Source organism: Vitis riparia, chromosome 8, assembly GCF_004353265.1.
Source record: "Vitis riparia cultivar Riparia Gloire de Montpellier isolate 1030 chromosome 8, EGFV_Vit.rip_1.0, whole genome shotgun sequence".
NCBI classification, from domain to species: Eukaryota; Viridiplantae; Streptophyta; class Magnoliopsida; order Vitales; family Vitaceae; genus Vitis; species Vitis riparia.
In genome coordinates this window covers 3,249,310-3,263,541 of record NC_048438.1, presented here as the reverse complement: position 1 = coordinate 3,263,541, position 14,232 = coordinate 3,249,310, and the positions used below count along the sequence as shown (strand labels likewise).

The 14,232-nt window shown below is 35.3% G+C and overlaps 1 pseudogene; it reads left to right on the top strand.

Moving 5' to 3' along the window:
* The first annotated feature begins 5,501 nt into the window (after positions 1-5,501).
* On the top strand, positions 5,502-7,467 carry LOC117920217 (annotated as a pseudogene).
* Positions 7,468-14,232: the final 6,765 nt, after the last annotated feature.

Here is a 14,232-nt window from a genome sequence, read left to right as displayed (position 1 = left end):
ACCTTCTTCTATTGGTGTATCAACAGGTTGACATCCCGACATTCCAGTCTCCTGTAAAAGATCTAAGACTTACTTTCTTTGAGACAAAAAAATTCCTTCACTTGATCGAGAAACTTCAATCCCAAGAAAGTATTTCAGAGGACCTAGATCTTTCATTTCTAATTCTCTAGATAGATAATTTTGTAGAACTTTTCTTTCTTCAGGATCATTTCCTGTAACTACCATGTCATCCACATATACGATGAGTGTCGTAATCTTACCATGTTGCTTTTTCAGGAACAAAGTGTGATTTGAATTACTTTGACGATAGCCAAAAGCTTCATTGACTTTGTGAACCTTCCAAACCATGCTCTCGGGGATTGCTTCAACCCATACAATGACTTATTCAATTTGCACACCTTCTGACATTGTTCTTTTGACACCATGCATCCTGGTGGAAGGTCCATATATACTTCTTCAGATATCTCACCATGCAGAAAGACATTTTTCACATCAAATTGTTGTAATGGCCAATCCAAGTTTGCAGCTAAAGACAGTAATACTCGAACTGTGTTGATCTTAGCTACAGGTGCAAATGTCTCTATGTAGTCAATTTCATAAGTTTGAGTGTACCCTTTTGCTACCAGTTTTGCTTTAAATCGTTCAATACTACCATTTGTCTTGTACTTCACAGTATAGATCCAGCGACACCCAACTGGCTTCTTTCCTGGTGGACATTCTATGAGTTCCCATGTTTCATTATTCTGCAATGATTTCATCTCTTCATTCATGGCTGCTTTCCACCTTGGATCAGCTAAGGGTTCCTGCACATTGTTAGGAATAGCTACAGTAGATAATTGTTTTACAAATGATTTATTTGATTTAGACAAACGATGGTTAGACACATATGATTCGTTCCCAATTGGTGTCTCAGCTGATTCATGTTCTCTCAATGGTCCCTGACAGTGGTGCCATTTGATACGTGTCCAGCTGGTATCCCTTGATTGTGGTCCTCAGAAGGGAGTAATCAACAAAATTTATAACCTATTACACTATGTACTAGGATAGCCTTAGCTAGCATAGCATAATGGCTCTAGGGTCGTTCACTGGGATGGGTTTTCACTTCACAATTGATATTAATCCAAAGATGAATTGGTCCCTTTTCATTTCACGGTTAGCTTTAAAAGAAAACATAAAGATGTTTAAATGAAAAAGGTTTGATTTTAAATTAACCAAAAATAGTAACTGATTTTACTTACAAAGAAAAGTGTTTCTTGGAGTTTAGATCACTAGGTTTAGGTTCCTCATACAAAAAGGAGAGTTCCGTTCACTTGTTTCTTTTCCTCGTGTTAAAGAATTAACATATAGTTAATTCTCTAACCGATGCGGTACAGATGCTTCCCATTAATGGGTTCAAACACTAAATCCCTCTCACTGATGCACCTTGCAATGGCTCGTGCCTTTCACCTAGCATTTGCCATTCAAAGTGATCTTTAACCTTGGATTACCCATCAAACGCTCGTAAGAGATAACTAATGGATGTCTCCTTAGAGTCCAAAAGCTTACCAAGTGTTGGCTATTCTAGAAAATCCTACCTTCAAACCACCTCCCAAAGGCTCTCAAGAAATAAACTAGTGCATCTCAATGAACGGAGATCACTTGCCTTACCAAGTGTTGGCCTAGGTGATTTAAAGGCGTTTTAAGTTAACTAAAAATATAAAAACCATTAACGGGTCACACTTTCTTTTCATTAAAAACTAAAACAACAAAACTTCCAATTTCTGCATGAAGAAACTTACCCGGCTTTCTTCACTCCAAGAGACGAAGAGCCTAGCCTCTCATTCTCTGAGGAAAAATCCTCAGAGTTTGATTGGCTAGAAAGAAAACTAACGAGAAAACAAATATATGAAGGAAAAACAGAGCAAGTGCTCTGTAAAATATATTTCTTCCTTATACAAAAGGTTCTCTCCAAGAACAAGCTCTCGAGAGAGATATTCTATATGTCAAGAAAATTACAACTATATATAAGAGGTTTATCACCCTTTTGTTCTTGCTTAAAGACTAAGGAATCCTATGATAGGTGGATTACAAGGAGAGTTTGGGGATTTAGACATAAAATATCTAAAACAAAATATCTCAAGATGTCGGTCGGAAATATCAAGAAGCTTCAGGAGAACACCGCGACACTGTATACTGAGAGAAAAACTCTCCGGGTAAGCGCTGTCTGAGGATCCGAATATGTCTGACCGGAGAAGTTGAAACGTCCTCCTCTCCTATCCGGCTGTGAGATATCTGGATGTGAAATGTCGGCGGACGGAACGTCCTCCTTTCCCATCCGGCTGTGAGATATCCGCGCCGCCAGGCTATCTGGATCAACTCCATCCGGATTCCCCAAGATGACATGTGACGCGCTCCCCTATCCGGACTCCCTCAAGGAGAAACATACGGCACTCGTGAACATCACACCCGAATGATAGCATATCCTATCCGGATGTGTTGTCCGGATCATTGACTTAATGTGAGAAAGCCTTGCTACATCATTCGGACAGCCTGCCACAGACCATGTTCCGCCGCCATCCGATGGTGTGTCCGGACGCCTTGTCCGAACATCTTTTGCTCTTTGCATTCCGGATTTGCTTATGGCAAAGGACTTCAAAGCTTCGGTTCTTCATGTTTCTGAGCTTTCCATTGCTTTGCCATGGATTCCAAAGAACTCTCCTCAATCGCTGATTGCTTTGGTGATAAAAAAAAGCTATCAAAACACCAAAACTTAACACAATTTGATTAGAATTGATTGCAATGGTCCTTAATATGTTAATTGGGTTAAAAGGTGATAACTACTACTCAAAAGTGTTTATAAGAGTTAATTATAAGCTATGAAATAGCACTTTTTGAGTAGTAATCAACATAGTTGCTCATAGGATATTTGACTTTGGTAGACAATTCAGATTCATATGTGGGTTTAGGAATACCTCTATTATGACGATGTGGTAACCCTTTCATGAATGGACCAGGTTCCAAATTAAGAACACCCTCAACAAACGACGATTGGTTTGGTATTTCAGTGAAGACATCTTTGGACCCAAATTGTTTAGATGGTGGTGATGGTTCAATTGTACTGTCTCTTCCTTTTTCTATCACTTCTTCAGTTTCTGGGTGGTCATTACTACTTGGTTCCAAAGTTGTACCACTCATATCCAACTCACCTGCTTCCTGGTTCACTAGTTCAGATTGTCTAGATTCATCCTCCTCAGAGATATGATAATCCTAATCGAGAGTCTGAATTTCCTTCTGGTACTCCCCCTGAAGTTTAGACTCAAATGAAAAATACATCGAATCTTCATGAAACACCACGTCCATTGTAATAAACAATCATCAATTTGGAGGATGGTAACATCAATATCCCTTTTTGTGCAATGCATAACCAACAAACACACATTGCAATGCACGAGAAGTTAACTTGGTGCGTTCGTGTTTGTGTAGATGCACAAATGCCATGCAACCAAACACACAAGGAGGTAGATTTGGGATGGTTGGGGCAACTACGACATTAGTAAGAGCTTGGAGAGGTGTTTGGAAGTTAATTGAGCTGGAAGGTACCCAATTGATCAAGTATGCGGCAGATGTGATTGCTTCTCCCTAATAAGATATCGGTATTTTTGCTGCTATCAAGGAAGCACGAACAACCTCTAACAAGTGTTGATTTTTCCGTTCAGTGACTCCATTTTGCTGGGGTGTATTGGAACAAGTAGTCTGATGAATGATGCCATGTCCTTCCAAATACTTTTGAAGATCAGAATTCTGATATTCTCCACCATTATTGCTACGCAGAACCCGAACCTTTGCATTGTACTGAGTTTCAATCATTTTATGAAAATTTTGAAACAACAAGTTCACTTCATCTTTGGTCTTCATCAAGCATAACCATATCATTCTGGTACAATCATCAATAAAAGTAGCAAACAAACGTGAACCACTCAAAGTTGGGACTTTGGATGGGCCCCAAACATCATAATGTATGACCATAAAAGGAAACGGACTTTTATTCAAAATTAACGGAAACGAAGCAAGATGACTTTTAGCCAATTCACAAATATCACAACGGAAACCAGAAATATCACTCTTTGCAGACAAACTAGGAAACAATTTTTATAAATAACCAAAGGAAGCATGTCCCAGACATCGATGCCACAACCAAATTTTAGACTTTTTCTTCTCTCCCTCAGATCCATCTGCCATCAAGGCTTGTCGCAACTTATTTGAATCCTTTGACTGCAAGTCCAAGTAATAGAGTTTTCCCCGCTTAATACCACAACCAACCGTCTGTCTTGTTTGGATGTCCTTAATAACACAAAATTCAGGTCAAAAAATGACAATACAAGATAAGGCTGCAGTGATTTGAAAAATTGACAAAAGATTGTAATCTAAATATGGAACAACTAAAACATAATCCAAATTCAAAGTATCAGTAAGAGTTAAGGATCTTTCCCCAATGACTGGGGTTGTGTTACCATTGGTTGTGGAAACAATTTTTTGTGAGGAAGGTCTAAGGGGTGAAACCTGTCTAGAATCAAAAGTCATATGATCTGTAGCACTAGAATCAATTATCTATGCACTATTAATAATAGGTGTAGAAGTATTTAAAAACTTACCACTATAATTTGTAGTGGCTACCAATGCAAAGGCTTTCTCAGCAACATTAGCCTTTGTTTTTATTTCGGCAACAGCTGTAGTCGAGGTTTTCTTGGAATCTTTCTTCCATTGATCACGATTATGATCCCACCAGTCTGGATATCCCACAATTTCAAAGCAATGACTCTTGGTATGACTAGTCTTATTGCAGTGAGTGCATTTGAATGTAGGAAAGTTTTTCCCGTTCGGCAATATGCATCTCCATGAGTTGTGACCAAACGTCATAGTTTGATTCAGTCAAAATAATTCCGACAAAATATCCAGGATTTCAGTTCCATGGCTCTGATACCGTCTTCAAATTGATGAATGGTAGTTTTTCATTTTTTTTTATTTCATTCGTTCATGTACAAAGTATATATAGAGGGTAATCACCATTCTAAGAATGAGAAAGAATGATACAAGGAATGAATGATATAAGGAAATAACAACTAATATCCTAGTATCTTAACATTCCTAATATCTCAATTTTCCTAATATCCAAATATTCCTAATATCTCAACACAAGGATGATGTTAAAGATTGGAGTTCATAAAATATGTTGGCTGCCATTCAAAAAACTTACAAGCCCATCCAGAGAAAATATATTGGTGATTTGCACTGCTGCAAGTCAAAGATGGCAACTTAAATTAGCTTGAAACTAGTATAAGATGAAAACATTTATGGGAAGAAATTAAACCACAAGCATTACCCTCACTGCTACATTCTCTTCATCCTACTCATGGAGTTTCCCTCCTCTTCTACCCTCTTTGCCTTCCTTCTCTTTTCAATCATGCTGTTCAAGAAAGTGAGGAGGTCCAAAGCCAACGACTCAATCATGCTGTTGCCACATGCACAACCTGGTCAGCGCCCTACCTCATCTCATGCTGAGAGAAATGGCCAAGAAATATGGGCCTCTAATGCATCTACAGCTTGGTGAGGTTTCCACCCTTGTGGTTTCATCCCCAGAAATTGCCAAAGAGCTTATGAAAACAAACGACATCAGTTTTGCCCAAAGGCCTAATCTTTTGGTGACCAGCATCGTATCATATGGTTCTACTAACATTGGCTTTGCCCCGTACGGTGACTATTGGAGACAAGTACGAAAACTATGTGCCACTGAGCTTCTAAGCGCCAAGCGTGTTAAGTCCTTCCAATTGATCAGGGAAGAGGAAGTGTCAAATGTCATCAAAAGGATCGCTTCACATTCAGGATCCACAATCAATCTTAGCGAGGAAATATGTGACGTTACCATTATAGCAAGAGCGGCTTTTGGGAAAAAAATGCAAAGACCAAGATTCATTCATAGGGGCTGTGACAGAGATGGCAGAGCTGGCAACAGGTTTCTGCGCTGCAGATGTTTTCCCTTCTGTAAAATGAGTTGATCAAGTCACTGGAATAAGGAGTAAACTTGAGAAGCTGCATGAGAGGGTTGATAGGATACTTCAAAATATTGTTAAGGAGCACAAAGAGAGCATGACGACCAAGAGGGGCAAGTTAGAAGCAGAAGATCTTGTTGATACTTTCTTAAAGATTCAAGAGGATGGTGATCTTGAATTTCCCTTAGCTGAAAACAACGTCAAAGCAGTCATATTGGTTAGTACTTTTAACTTTTGTTCTATCACAATATCATTTAATCCCAAAAATCTAATCCATTATCAAAAATCATAAGGAAAGAAGAAAATACTTCATCCACTTAGGCAATAAAATAGAAATATTTCTGATCATAATGAAAATCAGGAATAGATTTACTTCAAGTGCAATTAAAAAGCAAAAACTGATTCTCTAAAGAGACCATCAATGGTGGAATAATCAAGCTCATTAATCCTCTTTCAGGACATGTTCAGTGGTTGAGGCGAGACTTCATCAACAGTTGGAGAGTGGGCAATGACTGAACTGATAAGACACCCCAGAGTGATGGAAAAGACACGAGTAAGGCGGGAATTTGCTGGAAAAGGGACTGTGGAAGAATCCGGCATTCATGAATTAAAATTCATAAAAGCAGTAGTCAAGGAAACCTTGAGGCTACACCCTCCTGCTCCTTTGTTGCTTCCAAGGGAATGTAGGGAGAGGTACGAGATTAATGGATATGAGATACCTGTGAAGACTAGAGTCATTGATAATGCCTGAGCCATTGGCCGAGATCCTGATTCTTGAACCGAACCTGAGAGATTCCTTGACAGTTCGCTTGATTACAAGGGTACTGACTTTGAATTTATCCCGTTTGGTGCTGGAAGGAGGATGTGTCCGGACATGTCCTTCGCTATACCTAACGTTGAGCTATCATTGGCAATTTTTATTTACCATTTTGATTGGAAACTCCCCACTGGAATCAAGCCAGAGGATCTCGACATGACTGAGATAATCAGCTTATCAGTTAGTGTTGGGTTGGGTTATTTCCTTCTTGTGGAGGAAAGCCCAAAGCCCAAACATTTAAGGCTTCTTAGGCCTTAATGTATAAAAGGGAAGAAGAAACCGTTTTCTTTTCTTCTTCATCATCTTTGTAGCCCTAGGAGGAGAGTAAGAAGAAAAAGGAAGAGAAAGTTAGAGAGAAAAAGAAAAAGAGCCACTGAATTTTTGAAGTTAGAGAGAAGAAAAACGTTGATTTCTTTTCTTCTCTTTATTGTCCAGATTTCATCAAATGGCCGATCCCGCTTCGTGTGTGGTCCGATCGACCTGAAATTTGAAGGAGAGATTTTCAACTCATTGATCTCTAATCTGAACGGTGAAGATCGGATTTGGAGTTTCAGAAGGTTGTTGTTTCAGTTCGTGAACAGTGCGTCTTTGTTGTTGAATTTCTTCTCACCCGGGCAGTTCTGATCTTCAGCTTTGATCGAGATTAATCCGTGGTCTGATCGAGATGATTTTTGGTTAGCACGTTTTTAACTCATTGATCTTCATTTTGAACGATGGAGATTGGATTTGGAGTTTGGAACAGTGGTGATTTGTGTCCGGGAACAGTGACTCTGTTTTGGTGAGATCTCTCCATTGTTTTATACAAGTTGTTTTGTATTTGCCAAGACTAATTGTCTTGAGATATGACTGATGTAAATCTCTAGTTTCATCTAGAGAGAATTGTGTAACCCATTGATTATATTAGTGGAGGGTTTAAGTGGCCTAAAGGTCCCGTGGTTTTTACTTCTCACATTTGGGAAAGTTTTCCACGCTAAAAATTATTGGTGTTCATATTCTTATTGCATTGGGTGAATTGTTGTTACTCTATTAAATTGATTCCTGTAAAAAGAACTCTTACTAACTATAGTTTAACTTTATTATTACATTTAATTTTATGATTACAACCACATTTGATTACTATGGCTTTAACCTTGAAATCAAAATTATAATCAATAAATGTGATTTTGACAAGACAAAAGAAATAAAAGAAAAAGGTAATACGTAAATATTGATACAGTAAGAAACAAATATTTTTAAAAGAGATTTTGATTTTAAAAAAGAATAAAAAAAAATTACTTTTATTGCAAACTCAACTGGGTTTGATTAACAAATCCTTCAATGCAATCCAATTGGAGCATTTAGATTAGCTTGGACATAAGCCTCATTCAACTCCCTTACGATATGGAAAAAATGCGAACCAATTGCTTGATAGGAATTATATATATATATATAAATAATATCCCAAATAAATAATATATTTGTGGAGTAATTTTCTCACATGTTTGTTAGACATTAAATTTTTTAGTGGAATAAATTATTATTAATTTTTTTTTTTTAAAATGTGGTTACTCAATTCGATAAAATTCTCGTAAAATTTTTGTATACAGTTTGCTCCAAAATTAACAGCTTTTGAAATTAAGAATATTTTTATATTTATTTTCCTCAAAGAAAAAATTACCCATCTTGTGACGTAGTCAGACCAAGACTCTCAAAAGGGTTCCATCTGATGTTGGGAAGGCAAAGAATCCAATACAAAGCTTTTAGTAAGTTAGCATGGATTGCACCGCAATAATAGAATATTAAACTCTTTGAATACAAAGCTTACAGTAAGTGAGCATCATCAGGTATTTTGAAAGGTAAAGGGATCCGGAGACCGGCAAAATGTACCTAAAATCCACATATGATATGATATGACCAAAATAAACCTTGGGAGTCAAGCTAGAATTCCCATCTGATGATCAAGTTAGCATTCCCTAAGGAAAATAAGATCCAACCTTTTTTTCTTTTTCATTTGGTACTGAGTCATTGATATAGCTTAGTAACTAGCGTTTGGCTCTCATGTGGAGAGGAAGGGAAAATTCGGGGACAGCTGCCCTATTCCAGGTATTCTTTGTGAACTTGGAATGCTCGTCAATGATATCACTGTCCGTATACTTACCTGCATGGATGCTCATCCCCAAGGTCCTGTATTGGGGAGAGACCTACGTCCAAATCACTTAAGTGAGATGGGGTTGCCTCTGCTTAGCACTCCATCTTCAAGACTACTCCTTGGTTGCCCCTTTTTGGGCTATATGTTCTCCCAAAAATGGCAGCCAAATACGACCTAAAACATATTATTGCTAAACACACCATTGATTAAAAGGAAGTCTAACACTCTCCATAAGCCTTGAACCCATTGAACAGGAAGGGAATAGCCGTAGAGGAGATAAACCAACGAATCTTATCATGACTCTTAATCTCCGATGTGAGAAATGTAGGGTTGTTAGGTGATTTTTGGTTTGTGAGAGCATAACTGAGAAAAGTGGTGATAAGGATGATGATGGAAACAATTCCAAAAATCATGCAAATTATGGTGATGATCACTTTTAGATGGCCTTGAGAAAAACGGGTATTGCTTTAATACCACTTCAATAACAACCGAAAGTCTTGTGAAATTTATGTGTACAGTTTGATCCAAAATTATCAGCTTTTGAAATTAAGAATATTTTTATATTTATTTTCCTCAAAGAAAAAATTACCCATCTCAAAAGGGTTCCATCCAAGGAAGATCGCTGAAATATCGTGTATCGAGGTCCGGCGATTTCTCGCGATATATCGGTGATTTGGCGATAAATCGATTTTTCTCCGATATATTGCCTGGTCAACGCGGGTCAACGAAAGTCAAATCCGCTACAGTGCCCATCAACGCGCTACAGTGCTCTCCATTTCCTTGGAGCTGAGAGGATTTGAACCCCAAACCAAAAGGTTTGGGGTTCACCCGCTTACCACTTGGGCTAAGTTGCCCTTTGATACATAATATGCAACAACTATATATCTACTTAAATTCATTATATAAAGAAAATATAAGAATATTTTAAAGAGCAAATTAATTATAATTATTTTATAATTAAATGCAAAGTCTTTTAATTAATTACCAAAAATATAAAAATTATATAATTTTCTTCATAATGTTTTTAATATCATTAATAATTAATTAAATATTAAAAAATTATATATATATCATTATTTATTTTATATTGTTTAATACAATTGAATTAAATGGATTATATTTTAATACTAATATATATTTTAAAATTAGACATATTATAATCAAATATCATAATATTAGGTGTAATTTAATAATAAATGTACACTTATAAAATTCATATTTTTATCGATGCATACGATATTATTATCAAATATGATAAATCATGTTATACATATATCAAAATTTTCAATAAAATAACTTTAAAATGTCTATTATACTTCTAATTATATTATTATGAGGTTTTCCTTACATTTTCATGAGTTTTTAATAATTTTAAGCTTATGATATTTTTTTTCAAAATATCCACCGATATATCTCTGATATATTCGATATATCCGTAAAATCGAAATACCGATATATCCGTGATTACCGATATTTTCATCCTTGGTTCCATCTGATATTGAGAAGACAAAGAATCCAATACAAAGCTTATAGCATGGATTGCACGACAACAATAGAATATTAAACTCTTTGAATACAAAGCTTACAGTAAGTGAGCATCATCAGATCATTTTGAAAGGTAAAGGGATCCAGAGACTGACAAAATGTACCTAAAATCCACATATGATAGACCAAAATAAATCTTGGGAGTCAAATACGGCAGCTCCCAACCCCATTGATGATCAAGTTAGAATTCCCTAAAGTCATGTTTGGTTGGTTAGATATAGTATAGAATAAGATAAGAGATGAGATATTATATTCTATATCATGTTTGGTTGGTGATAAGATGATAAATTATCTCATCATTTATCTTATCTTATGTTCAACCAAACATGAGATAAGATAAGTGGTGAAAAATATTATCCACCTCTTTTTTTTTTTTCCCCTTTACATGGGATATGTTAATCACATGGTAAAATATGAGATTATATATCCCATGAATGATAAATTTATTTTTTATCATTTTTTTACTTTTTAAAATACTCATTTAACAAAGTAATTTGTTATTATAAATTAAATTTATGATTAAAAAGGAAAAACTAAAAAAAAAATATTTATAAAATAATATTAATATATGATATATAAATTATTTTTATATATTAAATAACATAATATAAAAAATTTATTTATAAAGTTCAAATAATTTAATCATGAATATTGTTAAACATAACAAAAATTTCATTTTTTTAAAATTGAAAATATTTAAATATAATAGAATTTTTATTTTAAATATTGAAAATAATATATATTATATTTTTTTTCATAAATTAAATATAAAATATAATATAGTATAAGATGTGCTACTTTAAAATATCATGTTTGTAATATATGTATATCCAAGGATATCATAACCCATTGGAAATCATATCCTAAGATATGTATATTCTATCCAATAAGATATGATATCTTAATATATACATATCATATCATATCTTATCTCATTAACCAAACGTAACCTAAGAAAAATATGATCCAACCTTTTTCCTTTTTCATTTGGCACTGAGTCATTTATATAGCTTATTAACTAGCGTTTGGCTCTCATGTGGAGGGGAAAGGAAAATTCGGGGATGGCTGCCCTATTTCAGGTATTCTCTGTGAACTTGGAATGCTCTTGTCAATGCTATCATTGTCCGTATACTTACCTGCATGGATGCTCATCCCCAAAGTCCTGTATTGGGAAGAGACCTACGCCCAAATCATTGCTTAAGTGAGATGGGGTTGCCTCTGCTTAGCACTTCATCTTCAAGACTACTTCTTCGGTGCGCCTTTTCTCGGGTTCCTGAAATGTTGAACAACATTGAAGAATAGGAAAAATGTTAAGGGACAATTTGCTTTTGGGTAGTCCTAAAGTTAATAATGAGCCTAAGGTTCACATAGCTTGTATAATTGATATCAATTAAAGACATGAAATGTGAGAGATACTAGTACCCTTATCCGTTGTTATGTCAAATTGCACATAGAAAGGTGACTGGGTGTAGAAATGGCTATATGTTCTCCCAAAAATTGGCAACCAAATACAACCTAAAGCATATTATTGCCGAACACACTATTGATTAAAAGGAAGTCTAACACTCTGTGTAAGCCTTGAACCCATTGGAGAGGAAGGGAATACCCGTCGAAGAGGACATAAACCAACGAATCTTACCTTGGCCCTTAATCTACTATGCGAGAAATGTATAATGTTAGGTGATTTGTGGTTTGTGAGAGCATGACTGAGAAAAGTGGTGATAAAGATGATGATAGAAACAATTCTAAAAATCATGCAAATCATGGTGATGATCACTTTTAGTTAGCCTTGTGAAAAATGGGTATTGTTTTAATATCATTTGAATAACAACCGAAAGTCTAACAGGGAACACCCAGAGTGAAGGTGAATGGATGATTTAAAAATTTAAATAAATATTTATAAATTATAACCAACTTATTCTTACTACAATAGATATTAGGGATATCTCAATTAACTAATGGATTATACCTAAATACCATTGTAATACTCCGGTTGTAGTCAAAGCGGCAAGTCTACATGACAATCAAGAAGTTGTTAACACCACTAAATACCGTATCATTATTGGGGTCTTATAATACCTTAGGTTCATCCGCCTAACATCACACATGTTGTGAATCATGTGTGCCAATATTTTTAGAATGCAACAAAGGAGTATCTAAGTGTAGAAAAAAGAATACTCATTTATCTCAAAGGCTCATTGACTTTTATCTTGCAATTTCTTGCTCAAAGTGCACTAACATTACCTAGTTTTTGTGATATAGACTAGGCTAGTTGTCCGACCACAAGAATAAGTACAACATGATATTGAATATTCTTTAGTTCCAACTGCATATCATGAAAATCCAAGAAACAATCCATTGTTTCATGCTCCAACACAATAGTAGAAAATTGTACATTTGTTGTTAGGAACCCTTAGATCTCTCCATTTCAAGCCTTAGATCATTTAGGGTGCATGCTATTAGTCTTAGGCTTCTCTAGATCTAATTGGAGAAAAAAAAAACATGGCAATGACACCATAAATAATATAGATCTAGATGGAAGAGAGATCATACCTATGATCTAGATATTCCCAAATCAATTCTAATTTAATGAAGTCCTGTAAAGTGAATTGCAAGCCTCGACAACTAAGCAACCTTTTGCCCTATCACTCTCACATATCTAGTCATCAGAGAAAGGTAATCTTCTCTCTAGAGAGGGCAAGTTAGGGTTTCCATCTGAATTCTAAAAGACAAAAGTGCAAAATTGAAGCTTTATAAGGTTTATGTAGGCTTCCTTGTGAGTTTAAGGAACTTGAGACTAGCTTGGGCATAGGTTACTTATCTAGCGCACTTAGGTCCTAATTAATTAACCAACCCCATTGGGCTCTAATTAATTAGCTTATTCCAAAATGACCATTCATATGATCAAGTGTAATTTTTTATTTTTAATAAAACGCCCTTAAGTACAAATATGGATTAAAAACCTAAAAATACTCTCAAAATCGTGTCATCATGAATTAAGAGCTTGAATAGGGACCATTGGGACCCAAGAAAATACAAGCTCCCTCATAATCTAATTTAAATTTGATTCAACATCCTACTACAAAAAATCAATTGCCCTCTAATGTCCTATAAAATTACAACGAGATATAACTTAGGTTTATGACTTACTATCCACTATTGCCAACTCCCTATAACCTGATGTGTAATTTAAAGAGATATATGTTGTCAACCTCTTAAGATTATTTCTTTAATCTTTGAGTTACAAATTTTCTTACTATGTAATCAATTAACATACCCTAATTCACGAAAGCATATGTCAAATTCCACTTGAGGAATTATTATACCCTTAGATTTTATTATCACATCTCCTTAGGATCACCCAAGAGGACACACTTGGGTGATCATCCTCATGTATGAATGCACGAAGATATCTTTGAAGTTAGAGCCTAGCCCACAAAGTGCTTGAATATTAAGATCATCCTCATGTATGGATGCACTAATAATGGTTAGTTCATCAGCTATTCTTTTTAGAATTTTCAAATACTCAAATTTGATAATGTGAATTTTCTAATTCACATTATTTTCTTGTGTATAATGAACAATTAGAGGATAGACTAAGGATTCTACCCCACACCTTTATGGAATTAATTAATAATAAAAATTTGAACTTATTTGCATATCTTTTCCATATATGACATTTATATATGTTTAAATATTCTTATTAATGCACTGGA